Source organism: Leucopleurus acutus (assembly GCF_964270905.1).
Source record: "Leucopleurus acutus genome assembly, chromosome: 3".
Classification (NCBI taxonomy): domain Eukaryota; kingdom Metazoa; phylum Chordata; class Mammalia; order Artiodactyla; family Delphinidae; genus Leucopleurus; species Leucopleurus acutus.
The window spans coordinates 85,264,615-85,280,699 of NC_139145.1; the positions used below are offsets into that span (position 1 = coordinate 85,264,615).

The 16,085-nt window shown below is 37.2% G+C and overlaps 1 protein-coding gene across 1 annotated transcript in view; it reads right to left on the minus strand.

The window, feature by feature from the left end:
* Positions 1–16,085, minus strand: part of CAMK4 (calcium/calmodulin dependent protein kinase IV) — a gene marked incomplete at its 3' end in the record, with an annotated part of 218,155 nt that overhangs the window by 42,370 nt on the left and 159,700 nt on the right. The window lies entirely within an intron of this gene.

Consider the following 16,085-nt stretch of genomic DNA (forward strand, 5'->3'; position numbering starts at 1 on the left):
GGACCAAGTGTCCCACAAATGTTACAAAATGTCCTGAAAATTTAAAGTGACCATAAAAGTCATGAAAGAACTTGGGGAATATATTGTTGCTATACCCTTCTGGGAACAGAAAAAACAAACAAACCCAAAGCAAAACAAATAAACAAAAAACCCTCAGCTACTTGAATAAATCCAACCAATTAAGAAATAAAGAGAAAAAACTGTGGTAAAGGGCTGGTAATGGGCATCAAGTCCATTTAAAGGTAGAACCCAAACAAGTAAGATGCAGATTATAAATGATGTAAACCTTACCAGTATAAAACAGAGACATGACAAGAGAGAATTTGAAGGCGGACGTCAATGGAAGGAAGTGAATGTATATTAATTTCCTTATTTTTCCCAATGGAGAGAAAATATATAGTGCCTAAGTTTAATGAAATATAAAATAGAGGTTGAACGATATTGTTTAAAGTTATAAAAGGAACCACCAGAGAACTAAAAATATAAATGCACACACAAGTTCACTAAAATAACAAACAATAATAATATTTCCATGTAAAGAGCTATCAAACAAACAAATGTGGATTAAACTAACAAAGACGGATCAATAGTAAGTGTGGGTTAAAGAGCTATTAAACTAAGAAAAGGACAAGAACAAAACAAAATGACCGCAAAAGTATTTTAAGAGTAATTACATGAGATTTTAAGTATATATAGAGAAAGAAAGAAAGAGAGGGAGAGAAAACATGATAGGACTTCCTAAGAAAGATATAAAAAATATAAAATCTTAGAACTGATGGAAAAAAACCTTACAAATTTGATCCCCTACGATAAAATTATGCAAGACAACATAAACAAAGCAAAACTAGGAGAAAACATTTACTCTACTATCCATCTGTCTATATGATATGGATTATACATAAAGATATATATAAGATTATACATATATGATCAAGATTAATATTTGAATATAGAGAGAGCTCCTACATACCAAGAGAAAAACACATAAAAACACATATAAATCACCGAAAAACAGAGCAAAGACTAGAGAAAAGAATATAATGATGAGGATTGGTCAGATGCACATGCTGTTAAAGAGGAAGATTCCAACTATTAGCAATATTGTAGATTGGTAAAGCCTTGAAATTTAGCCACATCCATGAAAGAATGTAAAATGAATATATTAATTGTCTAATAGAAGCCACTTCTTGGAATGTATCTTAAGGAAATATTTTCACTTGTGCATAATATGCCTCAAGGATATTTATTACTATATTATGTATAATTTTTAAAATTGGAAAAAAGTTTAATAACCATGTAGGAACTGGATAAATTACAGAGCTCACAGTATGAAAAACCACATAGCAACTAAAAGAATGAAAAAGATCCATATGTATTAAAATATTGTAGACAGAATTATGGTCCCAAAGAAGACTCCATTCTCCAGTTCTGGGACTGTGAACATGCCAGGTAACATGGCAAAGAGACTTTGCATATGTAGTTAGGATTACGAATTACTGTTGCCTTAAAATACAGAGATTATCCTGGATTATCCAGATGGGCCCAATGTAACTGTATGAGCCTTTAAAAGCAGAAGAGGAAGACAGAAGAGTCAGTGAAACAGATTCAAAGCATCAGAAGGATTTGATGTGCCATTGCAGGTGAGAAGATGGAGAAGGCCAAGTATCAAGGCAACTACAAGGAACTGAATTCCTCCAAGGAACTGAATGAGCTTGGAAGCGGATTTTTCTCCAGAGCCTCCAGAGAGAAGTGCAGCCCTCATGATGCCTTAATTTTGGAATTGTGAGAATCTAGTCATGCCATGCCTAACTTTTGACCTACAAAATTGTAAGATAATATATAGTGTTATTTTAAGTGTTCAAGTTTGTGGTAATTTGTGATGCAGCAATAGAAAACTAATACATAAATGGAAAAAATTTCCAAGGCATATTGTTAAGCAAAAAAATAAGTTAGAGAGAAACATAAAAAAACAAATGTATGTAAGTATATTGCTTTTTTTTTTGTGTGCCAAGATGCCACACATAGGCTCAGCCACATTCCTCCCTTTTGATCACTGATCTGTGTTTCAGCTTCTTTTCTAAGATATGGCAAATAGTTTTGAAAACCTCTGAAAATACTTGTTGTGGTTAATACTCTGAAGTAGCAGAACTGATTTCCTAACATATGAAAAAAAAAAAAAACCTCCAGGAGAGAATAATACAAGAGCATGAGAACACAAATTAAGTGCTACACATTAAAACACAAACCAAAATACTTGTCAGTGAATGAGTCTCTGAAAGGCCTGAAAACCAATGACATTCAAGTTTATCCTTGAATGTTGAACTTTGGATTCCTAATTTACTTTCCCATAGAATCCACATTTCGAGTTGATTAGAGCGAATACATTATGTTAGAAAACGAATGCATCACACCTTGATTGGTAAGAGTAGGTTGGTCTGGGTGTAATAGGCAGAATTCTATGAATGATCCCTATGTGAACTTAGCTCTTATATTAAATGCTCTCCCTTCTGAGTGTGGGTGGAATCTACGAATAGATAAGGCAGCACTCCTAGGATTATATTAATTTACATGACAATAAGGAGGTTATTCAGACAGGTTTAATCAAATCAAATGTACCCTTGAAAAGCAGAGAGTTTTCTCTGGCTGGCAGCAGAAAAGGAAGTCAGGGATTTGAAACAATTTAGCTTTGAAGTTGGAGGGAGGCATATGCCAAAGAATGAGGCAGTCCTTAGGAGCTGAAAGCAGTCCCTGGCTGACAAGCAGTGAGGGAACGGGGATGTTGGTCACACAACCACATGGATGTGAATTTGGCAAAGGAGCTTGGAAGCTCAATGAGTTTGGAAGCAGATTCTTTCCTAGAATTTCCAGATAATTACCCGGGACAACTAACAGCTTAGTTTCCACTTTGTGAGACACTAAGCAGAGAACCCAGTAGAGCCTCCTGGACTTAGACCTACAGATCTGAGAGATAATTAGTTGTTCTGAGTTGCTAAATTTGTGGTAATTTGTTAGAAATAGAAAATGAATACACTGGGTATTTTGCAGTTAGCAAATGGTAAACTAAAAGAACATAAACTCTTGGCACACACGTGCCATGTGCTCTCTTATTGAGTGTATAGTGTTAGGGTCTAAATATATGCTCAATAAATAGTTTTAGTTGTTTGGTTAGGTAGCGAGTAAATGCATGAATGAATAAATGAATGAAGCAATAAACAATCTTTGGTCAGTCAAGTCATCCAACAAATATTTATGGAATGCCCAATATACACCATGAACCATTCTGAGTGCAGGACATAGTAGAAAGAGGTTCAAAACACCCGGTAATTTATATTCTAGTTTCAAACAAGAGCTCAAAATTCTCTGGACTAGAGCTTCTCATGTTGGTGAAAGAGAAGGTCATTGGAATGCTGTGAATGAAGGCCCATGGAAAGAGGATCATGAGGTCAGCAGAAGGCCTTTCCAGGCAGGACTCTGAGGGCCGTGCATAGAGGGTGGCTGTGATGGGGAGACACTGGAAGGTTAAGGGGGGAAATGGTGTGATATGATGTATGATTTTATCTTAAAAATCAAGATGGATCCTAAACATCCAAAGAAAGTCTTTTAAGTAACACAAAATAAATCTGAAGAAAATTGATCACTACAGAGATGCCAATGCAATAATCTCCAACTTGCAGGTCTGCTGTATCAAAATTAGAGCTGAAAGTTATACAGTGCACCCCCTGCCTCTTATTTGCAGGGGATACATTCCAATATTCCCAGCAGATGCCTGAAACCGTAAATAGTACTGAACCCTATATATACTCTGCTTTTACTATACATACGTATTTATGATAAAATTTAATGTACAAATTAGGCAAAGTAAGAGATTAATAACAATACCTAACAATAAAAATAGGATAATTATAACAATATACTGTAATAAAAGTTATGGGAACGTGGTGTCTATCTCTCTCTCATATCTTTTTTTTTTTTTTTTTGGTGTGTAGAAACTCTATTCTGTTTCTTTAATCACTTTACCTCTCTCAAAATATCTTGTTGTAAAAATTTAATGCCTTTTCCATCTTAAGCATTTATCATGCACTGCGGCCATAACTTCTGCCGTTTCAGGGGTTACAGCAAAACTAGCATGGATTTCTTTTTCCTTCTTCACAATTTCATGCATAGAAGATTCATTCTTACCATAGATCTTAGTAGATCTTACTAACCTCAGCACATGATTTTTTTTTCTTTCTTATTAACCCAAGAACTTTGAACTTTTCACTTAAAGGAGGCACTTTTTGGCTCTCTTTGGCATATCCGAATTGCCCGTAACACTACTCTTGTGCTTTAAAGGGGGCCATCACTAAGTAAAATAAGGGTTACCTGAATACAAGCACACAATACTGTGACAGTAGATCTGATAACCTAGATGGCAACTAAATGACTAGTGGGATATGCTAGACAAAGGGATGATTCATATCAGGTGCGGGATGGAGCCAGACGGTGCAAGATTTCATCACATTACTCAGAATGGCGTGCAATTTAAAACTATAAATTGTTTATTCCTGGAATTTTCCACTTAATATTATTGGACCATGGTTGACTGCGGGTAACTGAAACTAAGGAAGGCAAAACCTCAGATAAGGGGGACTACTGTACTTTCGGTTCAACATATACTGCGACATAAAGAAAACAAAGGACAGTTAAATGTGAATCTTCCTTGTCTACATTCCAAATTATGTATATATACTATTCATTTTCTTGGTGGTCATCATTTGCCACTAAAATCATGCAACTTATACATATCTTTAAAAACACGTGGAACATTCTATTAATAAAATCTGAGTTTTGACTATTTTTATGTGTCCTGAGCACAGATAAGTATTGATAGTTATCTATTTAATCCACCAACTGTTTATAACATAATAGGGAGAGCCCTGACATTCCAGCAAAATTTTATGGATTGATGAAATGTAGGGAACCATTTCCTCAAAAAAAAATAAGCAGAGCAGGCTCTGTAAACTTTAAGCAAAATAAATAATTGGGAGGAAACACTGAGGTCAGAAATCACAGAAGATTAATATTAAATATATGGCATGTAAAATGCATTAGAATTATTTCACACTACTTTCATGAGCCAAAAATAAAGAGGATATTGCAAAGGGCCTTAAATTACATTTACAAAAGGCAGAAAGATAAACTGGAACACTGGAATGAGAAAGAGTATTCTTGTCTTAGGTCAAGAGAACATTTTGAAACCTCTGGTGGTTACTGAAATTTTTCTTTAAAGTAGGCAAAAAAGTTAGTAAGAATTGTTAGTATGTCCAACACTGCATATATTGCAATGGTGGTTCCATTTCTTTAGATCTTTGGATGGTGATGATTCTCCGGAATTTACAAAATAAAGATAGGAAGGGAGAGAAGGAAGGAGGAAGGGAGAGAGGTTGAAAGTAAGAGAGAGGGGGAGAGAGAGAGAGACAGAGACAGAGACAAAGAGACAGAGAGAGAAGGTGAGAATAGACACATTAAGGGGACAGCTGCGCTTAGATGCATTGGAAACTGTGTGAATTTTTTCTTTTTTGTAGTTGCAATGTATTGGCCTCCTATGGCATTCAGTGTACTGTATTGAGGTTAGTGGTATGGACTGAATGTTTATGTCCCCCCAGAATTCATATGTTGAAGCCCTAATCCCCAGTGTGATGGTATTTGGAGGTGAAGCCTTTTGAAGTAAGTAGATTTAGATGAAGTTTTGAGGGTGGAGACCTCGTGATGGGATTAGTGCCCTTATAAGAAGATGAAGAGACCAGAGCTTGCTCTCTCTCCCTTGTGAGGACACGGCAAGAAGACTGCAGTCTAAAACCTAGGATAGAGCCTTCACTAAGAATCTGACCATGCTGGCATTCTGTTCTGGGACTTTTAACTTCCGGAACTGTGGGAAACAAATGTTTTTCCTTTAAGCCACCCAATCTGTGGTATTCTGTTATAGCAGCCTGAACAGGTTAATATAACCAGTGATGCTAAACACCTACAAAGAACTGCCCTGCCCAAATGAAACTAGTGTTCCTGTTGTTTCCATTGAGAAACTCTGAATCTTACCCAAAGTGAGTAAGCTGGATTTTTTGTGAGCACTCCTTATTCAGGAGCTACACACTTGAGATGGGACCAAAGACAGTGACTAAAACAAGAAAACCAAGTTAACCTTCTGTTTCCATGACTGGTGCAATCTACAGCTATGACCTAGGCCTCTACCTGTATGTTAATTTGACGTCTTCACTGAGTTCTATATTTCTCATTTATGAGGCAGGCAAAATACTTTGTAAAACTTTTGCAGAATTTGTTCTTGAATTATTTAATAATATTAAAATCAAAAGTCCATGTTCAAGGAATGAAGTTAACAGAGTATTATTATAATGTTGCCTGAAAGCTCTTCTTCTGACCCAGAAATAAAAAAAATTTACCTGACTCTTTCAGAGGATTCATTTTTCCACACTACTTCTGAATTAACCATTCCCAAAATAAAAATTCATTTTTTATGGGTTAAAGACATCATAAGTAGAAGATTCACATTCATCCTTATAATACAAAATAGGACTTCATTTCCTCAAGGCAGAGAGTACTTCAGTTATGGGGCAGACAACTGTTACCCAACAGCAAGGATATAAATTTCATGGTCCCATCCCCATGCTCCAATAAATAATCAATGAAAAAACAACATAGAAATAGATAGCTAGAATCTAACCTTAGTTACTCCACCATCCTTGGAGAGAAGCACACATACAAAGAAAGGATCATTGTTCACCTTCAAGCCACAATACTTTGATATTTCCCACATGATAATTCTTTCCTAAAAGGGGATCATTTTCAAAGGAATCTTTTTAGCTTGAGTCATTCCCCTGCAGCCCATAGGTAGAGGTTGTCACACATAAACTATATTGACGTAAAGAAGAGACTGTCCTCCTAGAGAGCCCATTGTGGGTGGTAGAATTCTTTGCTCAGCTTTTTCTGAATTTTAGCTTTTCAGAGCATTCAGGGTTAGAGGAACAGAATATATAGATGTGAAATACTGTATCACAGGAACAGAAAATAGGCCAAATTGCCAATTAGAGTAAGGTTTGTTTAAAATAGAAAAGGTATCATGATAATATGATAATATCCTTCCTCTCATGGTTGATACACACCTGCTTGGAATAAGCATTTTTAAATGTAATTAAAGCTTATTACTTTACTTAAAACCATATTCCCTTATAGCTTGAATTCCCATCTTTTTTCTTTTTCTTTATTCACATTAAGTCTTTGTAGGTCATCTATAGAAACAGAAAAAATGTGTGCCTTTCCTGACCTCATAAGGAAACTGTGGGTAGATCTCTTACTACATTTTGGTTCCTTTTTTGTGCTTTTTTTTTTTTAATACTGCCGCTGTTAACTAGAAAAAATTTTCCTACCCTTACTTGAGGTCATCCAATTCTCCTGCTCCAAAGTCAAGGATTCTGTGAATCTCATTCCTTTAGCAACTGAAGCCTGACAGAACAGCTGTGAATGAACCTCTAAAGACTGTAATGCAAGGACATCAAGTAAGAATCAGGTCATATCTACACAGTGACCTCATGTGCATGACATTTCAATGGGCTTTTGGAATAGTGAAGACATTCACCTCAATCCCAAGGTGTTTCCTTCAAAGAAAGATAACTTAGATGTTATTTTTTACCCTCTTTTTCTTGTTAAATCTTTCCAGGCAGGGACTGTGTCTCATGTTTACTTTCTGTAGCTCTCCTCAGGACCTACAGTGCATGTTGTGTGTAGGGAATATGGTCATCCTGGGCTAGAGGCTTTGGTTGGTCTCTTAAAATGTTTGTTATTTTTTGCTGTTGTTTTTTTCATCATTTGTTCTCAGCTAGAGGAGAGGCAAAAGAGAGTATAAGGGGAAAAAAATGTAGGTGAAGGAAATAGAAATTGAAGAAAAAGTTCATTAGAGGAACTGTGTAACTGTATGGAAGAGAATGGAGTAAAGCCTCAGAGAGCAAGTGGGCAGAGAGGTGAGGAGAAGAGACTGCACCGTAATGTTAATAAAGGTGAGGAAGTTTGATGAGAATTTCTTATCAATCCTCTACGTCCTCTTCTATGCATGTTCCCCACTCTAGTTTACTTCTCATAATCTCTAAGTCTTCACATATGTAACATTCATAAATATTGGCAGTGAAGACCCAAGGGGAATCCTGGGCTTAGCTGTTAGCATATTTCATTCATAGAATCACAAACCATGTCCTTTTAGATGCTTTTCACCTCTTGACTGGACATTTTCATAACCTCTTAACTGGCTGCCCTGCTTTTGGACTTCATGCTCCCATGAAGGATGATGGTCCTGCAGCAGAAGTCTTTCACGGTCTCCTCATCTACAGAAACATGGGAACTTCTTTCATGTAAGCCTCTCTGGACAAGATCCATACCTCTCGCTCAAACCCCAGTTCTCACCAAGTGTACTTTACTTTCTAGCAATATCCAAAGACCAGAAGTTCATGCCTTTGCATCTTTGGTCTATTATGTTCTATAAAAATTTGTGGGAGAAAAGGAGTATTCCTGGTATTCCCTTTTTTTCATACTGGCTGACTACTAAACAGCAATTTTTCTTTTAAAACCCAACACAGACATAACATCCTCTGGCAAGATTTTTCTGACTCAGTTTCATTCTAGATATTTTGAATAGGTTTCACCCTCCCTGATGTCTTTGAAGTTGCAAAACGCATCAATTGGTGCACATATGTCATCTTACAGCTATGTGCTTATGTGCCTATCTGCTCTATAAACTAATGAACTTCTTAATCTCTGTATCCAAGATTTTGGCACATACCAGAGAATCAGCTAATGGTTGAACTGAATTACTGACATCATTTACAGAAAGAACAAGTCATTTAGAATGTAACAATTAACATGATATTTTGTATATAGTACTTGGAAAATTCCTAGATATTTACTCTAGAATTTATTGTGATTCCCTGGAATCAAAAGAGAGAAGGCCACTTAGAATTTGATAAACTTTTGATATCATTGTCGATAATGATGTACAGAAACATTTAATGAGAAAGGAACCTCCTTCCCAGGCATTATTTTTAGATCTCCAGGTTCCTAATATTGAGATATAATTTTCAGAATGTAGATTTTTTTTTGCTCCAAATTTTTTTTGATAAAATATCTATGCTATGCCTAAGCCATTGATCTATTTTATTCCATGTTTATAAATAAAAAAATTAGAACATTAACAGAACTATTTGTTATTTCTTCTCTGGTGAATGTAATCTCTCAATTCTTAGTAAGAATATATAACCACTTTTACTTTTTACTGGTAAAATTATCATTATAGTGTTTTAATGCCTGAGTCTTGCATTAAAATCCACCCTCCAGAGATCAACGTTCAAATGGAAGTAACAAGAGACAAAATCTCCCCAGAAAAAAATGTAAATACCACATGAACAGACAAACTTAAACAACAACCCCCTCCCCATTTTCTTTCTTAGTCTCTCATTGCTTAATTAAGTCCTCAGAAGAATCTTTCTATTGACAATAAGTGGACCCAAGCGAGAAAAATATTCACAAAAACAAAGAACAAGTGTCAGAAGCAAGCTTATTGTTAATGACCTTAAACCTCAGTGTCCCTTCAAATCATATTTAATCCTCATTTTTCAGTATGTGGATGTGTGTTTTACATTCAGTGAAATTCAGTTGTTAGAAATGCGAGTGACCAGAATCTTTTTATCTAGGAGTATGCCCTTCATGTTATGTTTAGATAGACGGAAAACTATACAATTTGCTCTGACCACAGAACCATTATTAGTATATACTCAAAAGTTTATTTAATAAGAAGTTCAGTATCTTTTTGCTTTAAGTAACAAGATATACAATTTAAAGTGGCAGAAATTTTGAGAAGCTCATTATCATCTATGAGATATCAAGCAGGAGAATTCCAATGATGTCTACTTTTTTCTCTGCCTTCTTCAACATTGTTATGTTTCTCTTCATAATTATAAGACAGCAAAAGCAGTTGCCAGCTTCATACACAGACTCCAATATGACAGTGAAAAAGAGAAAAGACCTTTCCTCCCCTGATTCTCCTTTTATTAAAGAGAAACTTTTCTAATAACTCACAAGCAGACTGCCCATCAAAACTCATTGGTGAGGATCAGGTCATATGCCCTTGACTAGCTGCAAGGGAGGGTGGGAGAAGAAGTTTTAGCCTTTTCCATCTTTATAAAAGTAGATTGGTTCTGTCAACAGGAATAAGAGGTCAGGTGGAAGAAGGCTTAAACATGTCAAATAATGTAAAGCTGAATGACATATATACTGCCCATTAAACCTGTAAATGTTATCAAGCATAGTACTTGGTAGTAAATATAGATAGTAATTTCTTTAAAATAAATTTATTTATTTTTGCCTGCGTTGGGTCTTCGTTGCTGCGCGCAGGCTTTCTCTAGTTGCGGCGAGTGGGGACTACTTTTCCACTGCGGTGTGCAGGCTTCTCATTGAGGTGGCTTCTCTTGTTGCGGAGCTCGGGCTCTAGGCGCGGGGACTTCAGTAGTTGTGGCAGACGGGCTCAGTAGTTGTGGCGCACGGGCTTAGTTGCTCCGCGGCATGTGGGATCTTCCCGGGCCAGGGCTTGAACCCGTGTCCCCTGCATTGGCAGGCGGATTCTTAACCACTGCGCCACCAGGGAAGTCTCTAGATGGTATTCTGTTTTTGTTTTTGTTTTTTTTCTGGTACGTGGGCCTCTCACTGCTGTGGCCTCTCCCGTGGCGGAGCACAGGCTCCGGACGCGCAGGCTCAGCGGCCACAGCTCGCGGGCCCAGCCGCTCCGCGGCATTCGGGATTCTCCCGAACCAGGGCACAAACCCACGTCCCCTGCATCGGCAGGCAGACCCTCAACCACTGCGCCACCAGGGAAGCCCGATGGTAATTTTTTTAATGCTGCTGCACTTGTTTTGAATTCATTGACCTCTAGAACCATTTCACACACATTAGTAAAGACTATGAAGACTTTAAAGAATCTATGAATAGAAACAGAAATTTTGAGAATTGATTTTTGTTTTCAAATAACTTCCGGTACCATTTACTAAGCTATTGTCTCTCAACTTTATATCTGCCCTTCTATAGTCCACTTTGTGAAGTGGGGACTTGAGTTACAAGTGACACTTTTCCTCTGCTGGCTTCCTGTTTGGCTCTGCCATTAGAGGGCACTAGGAAGAGAGTGGAAGCCTTGAAGCGGATGAAGGGACTTGCTCCCTTTCTGAGTCTGTCTTTCTGCTTGTTCTTCCCATGTACCTTTGAAACACTTTTTAACCCCGCAGTGGCAGATCATTCCGATAGCAGTTGCTAATTCCAGTTTGTACTTTTCCAGTGCTCACAGAACCAATCCCAGAGTCCCTCTTCAGTAACACCAGCACTAGCTGGCCAGAACATCGTTCTCAAAGGTCTGAGTGCCCGCTGCATGGGCAATGCCTCTGATGTCAGAAAAGAGACACCAGCCTAGCCAAGCAGTGAACTTTCACACAGGTCTATAGAGCACCTCCTTTAAACTTCTAAATTTTAATAATCTCAACTTCTTTACTTGGTTTCTCCAGTCCAAGAGGAGGCTGCTTCTCGAAGCTGCTCCCTCTGCAATACATTAGCTTAGTGTTCCCCTTTTGCCTTTCCAGTTCTTCACTATCTAGTCATTAGTTCTTTATCGATTGATTCTCTAATAGGCTAAATTTGTTCTTTTTTTAGGGGAGATTACAGGTTTTAAAAAATTTACCAAAAGGAGCTTCGACTATTTCTGCATCCTTATAATCATGTCCATCTCCTGTTTTTCTTTGATGTTCAGATACCATATTTTTTTCCATAACCTTAAAGGATGAGATGCTTTTGTCTGCAACTCTTCACGCCCATCACCATAATATTTAAAACGATTTGAACAAAAAAAAATCTCTGTGTTGGGATAGCAAACATATTTAATATTTTTTCAACCATTTCCTTTTATTTTATTAAGTTCAGTGTATACTCCTATATTACAAGTTTCTCCAGGCTCCAAATTCATGGCTTTGAAATTAATACATTCCCAAGAGAACTGTGGTTAGCAAAAGAGGGGAGGCAGCATTAGGGGTGGAAAAAAGAGAAGGACAGTAATTTTTTTGAAAACAGAGGGACAGTAGGATAGCAATGATAAGAAGGAAAGAACTAGAGGTGGTGGCAATAGTGAGCTGCCAGAGGAGATGAAACAGTCCCTGGTTATCTCTACAAGTAAATGGAAAAGGAGGGCTTTAAGGTTTGGCCTTGTGGTTTATGACACATGACACGATGACCCTTCCTGAATGTCCAGACTGACTGGACCGTTTAACTTGGGACAACCTTGAATTCATTTCAGGAAGATAGACTATTCAAGAAGGCTTAAAGATCTGCACTTAAAGACTAACTGAATGAATTCAAACGCAAAGCGGGAAACATCTTTCATATTCATTTTAAAAGCTTTCAAAAATGCTATTTAAAGCTAAAATGCAGAAGGAGTAAGATTACAGTCAGACAAATAGTGTGAAATATTTGGGGCAAGAATTGGGATGAAGTGAGGAGGAAGAGAAGGATTACAAGATTTGTTGCCTAAGGGGTGTCATTATGCCTGTGACATATTTCCCAAGAAATTTTTAATCTTGAAGTTTTCTACTTCTGTGCTTTCAAAAACCAGCCTAGATACAGTCTTAAAAGTGTGTGATTCAGGGGAAATGTGAGATATATCACTGATTACTTTGAGTTCCCAACTGTCTTATTTTTATAGCTATCTATAGCCATGTAGCTGACAAACTATTTCATAAATGTCAGCTACTTCTCACAAGTTTTAAATTGTTTGCTTTCTACCTGTGAAACACTGAGGGAAATTAATTTTTTTCTCTAAGTTAACCCTTAGGGGCAGCAATCAGAGAAACTCTGATTTTTATAAAACTTCTTTCAAAGAATGTTTGACTTGAATGCGGTAACCTGCTTCCTAAACTGGAGCTTTGTAGAGCTTTATGAGTAGGTAAAATAACACAGTTTTTGTTTTAAATTTAAGATTAGCAGTAGACTAACCAATCCATCTTTGCAGACCTGAAACAGAGTTCTAGGAACTCTAGTCCCTGTGTTCTATGTGGAGCACCTCCATCTCCATCTCTATTGGTGGCTCTTTTATCCCTCAATTGATGTAACTCCAACAGGGGGAAAATCCTGATGCTGAAAGCATCCATTTCTCATTCACTGAATGAGAATTCTCCCAGTCAGCCACCCGAGGTATCACTAAATTGAAGCATGCCCACTGTGATAAGCCGAAAGAGTCAAGAGCTGACCTAAATGGATGGAGGCAACCAGAAAAAACATATTGAAGAAGGTAAGTTTTGAATGAAAGGAAAAGAATTAAATGATAGTAAGGGAGTAGAAAAGAATCTTATGAATGGAAGCAAATTACATAGTTTTGTTTCATATGAATTGAGTAGAAAAATGATTATAAGAATGTTTCAGTAAATGTGACATCATCTAGAAAGACAAAATATAGAATAGTGGTTATTTCTGACTATTTTGATAAATTTTCATTTATTTATTCGGCAAATATTTTTGAGCACCTACCATTGTCATTTGTCTTTTATTTTAGTACTCAGCTGTGGAGTGTATATGTATATATAGATTTATAAGATGTAATACATCTTTAAATGAATATTCTGAGTCTTAAGTTGCTTATCCTCTTTCCCTCTTTTTTGTAGATTGCTATGATTTCCATACCTTATCTCATTTAGTCTTTTCCACAACCCTGTTAGGTTGAATGTTATGCCTATTTTACATGTGGAAACTGAGGCTCAGAGGTATTTAGTGATAGACCCAAGCTCGCACATCTAGAAACGGAACCCAGCTCTGTTTGACTCCCAAAGTGCTCTTTTTTTTAAAAATTAATTAATTTATTTTTGGCTCTGTTGGGTCTTCCTTTCTGTGTGAGGGCTTTCTCTAGTTGTGGCGAGCTGGGGCCACTCTTCATCACGGTGCGTGGGCCTCTCTCGATGCGGAGCACAGGCTCCAGACGCGCAGACTCAGTAGTTGTGGCTCACGGGCCCAGCTGCTCCGCGGCATGTGGGATCTTCCCAGACCAGGGCTCGAACCCATGTCCCCTGCATTGGCAGGCAGATTCTCAACCACTGCACCATCAGGGAAGCCCCCAAAGTACTCTTAACTGCTATACCAGCTGCTTGCCTGATTTGAGGAAAGTGATAGTGGGCCACTGCCAGCAAGTTTACTTGAATAGATAATCTATGGAACACAGTAGTGAAAAAAGAAGATTTAAAATGAGTATTTAAGTAAGCCATAAAACTACCATTACTGAACTCAAAAGGGACAAAATGAAAACAGTGACTGCAAAGGAGGATTGATAGACATATACAGATGTATATTTAGAGACAGGAATTGGAAGCAACCAGAAGTGTTTTTTAAAGTCATGCTAGAAATAGTCATAGCATGACATAGGGAGCAGGACTATGTTCATGGATACTTGAAGAGAGATTCAACTGAAGTTGGGAAGGTGGATGTGAGGAGAGAAGGTGATGGAAAAGTTAAAAACGATCCCCAAGTTGGCAAGCTTAGGAAGCCAAGATGGTAAATATATTGTATCTGATGAAAAATCTGGAATGGAGTGGTTATTTTAGGTGTGGTAAAAGATGAATTTGATATTCAAAATTCATATAATCAGGAACTGCATTGTGTATTTAAAGTAAAATTCCATGGCATCTTCTCCAGCTTTTATCCACCCCAAATTCAAACTTTTTTTTTTTTTTGGCCTCTCACCGCTATGGCCTCTCCCGCTGTGGAGCACAGGCTCCAGACGCGCAGGCCCAGCGGCCACAGCTCACGGGCCTAGCCACTCCGTGGCATGTGGGACCCTCCCAGACCGGGGCACAAACCCACGTCCCCTGCATCGGCAGGCGGACTCCAAACCACTGTGCCACCAGGGAAGCCCTCGCGCCACCAGGGAAGCCCTCAAACTTTTAATCCCCCACCATAGCAAAAAGATCAAAACGCTTTATAGGAAAAAATAATTTGGAAAGTCTGGGTTATAAAGCCATACGAACTTGGCGTTGATATCTCAATAATGGATTTTGTTAGATCACAGATCTTCTATTTCTAACAGCCCTATGCAAAGATTGTGAAGACTGGATTTTTTTTTTCCACCCACAATTGGTACATAAGCTTGTTAGGTATCAAGAGTCCTCCCTCCCTCCCTCCTTCCTTCCTTCCTCCTTCCCTCCTTCTTGTTTTGGTTGTAGGTAAAATTCACAGGACATGTACTTGTGTCACTGTGGCTCCTCAAGATATTGACTAATGATTTTAGTTATATAACTGACTCTGATTAATAGAATATATATTAATTCTGGGTATATTTTATAGATTTGTCTCTTTAACTGATCCTAATAAATATGTCCCTTTGGGCCCCATCCTGTTTATTCAGAGAATAATTTGTTCTGGATTTATATTCAATAAATAAATCACCAAAGTGTCCCAGGACATACTAGACACCACTAATCTATAGGAAGATTTGCACCAGTCGAGTTTGTTTTATTCAGGCAAATATTTCCTTATTAATTCAATACAAACTAACTTCTCAAAATTATATATATATATTTTTTGGTAAATGTGTGTCCATGTTTCCATCATTAACTTACAAAACTTTATTCCAGTTTAAAATGTTAACATACTTCTCCCTTTAAAAAAAATAAAATTGTCAGAATTTTTCTCCTAATTTACTCATTTCTTCTCTTGAAAGAAAAATTAATAACCTCTATGCTCTGAGGTCTATATTTATCTCCTTGAACATTTTTCCACTTCCTTACCAAACAAGAAAAACAATAAAGAGATAAATTAAAGAAATGAAACGAGAAAGAAAAGAACAACTACAGGCACCAAAGTCTGATGTGATTCATAATAATAGAACAGAAATGATTTTTACAAACTTATGGCATTACATATGAGGACTGCATCTTTCAGAGTTTGAGTTATCAATAGAAAATATAAATTTGTTCAACATTTTCTAGTAAATATTTTATACTGTTTTTCTGTAAATTTTACGGCTTGTCACA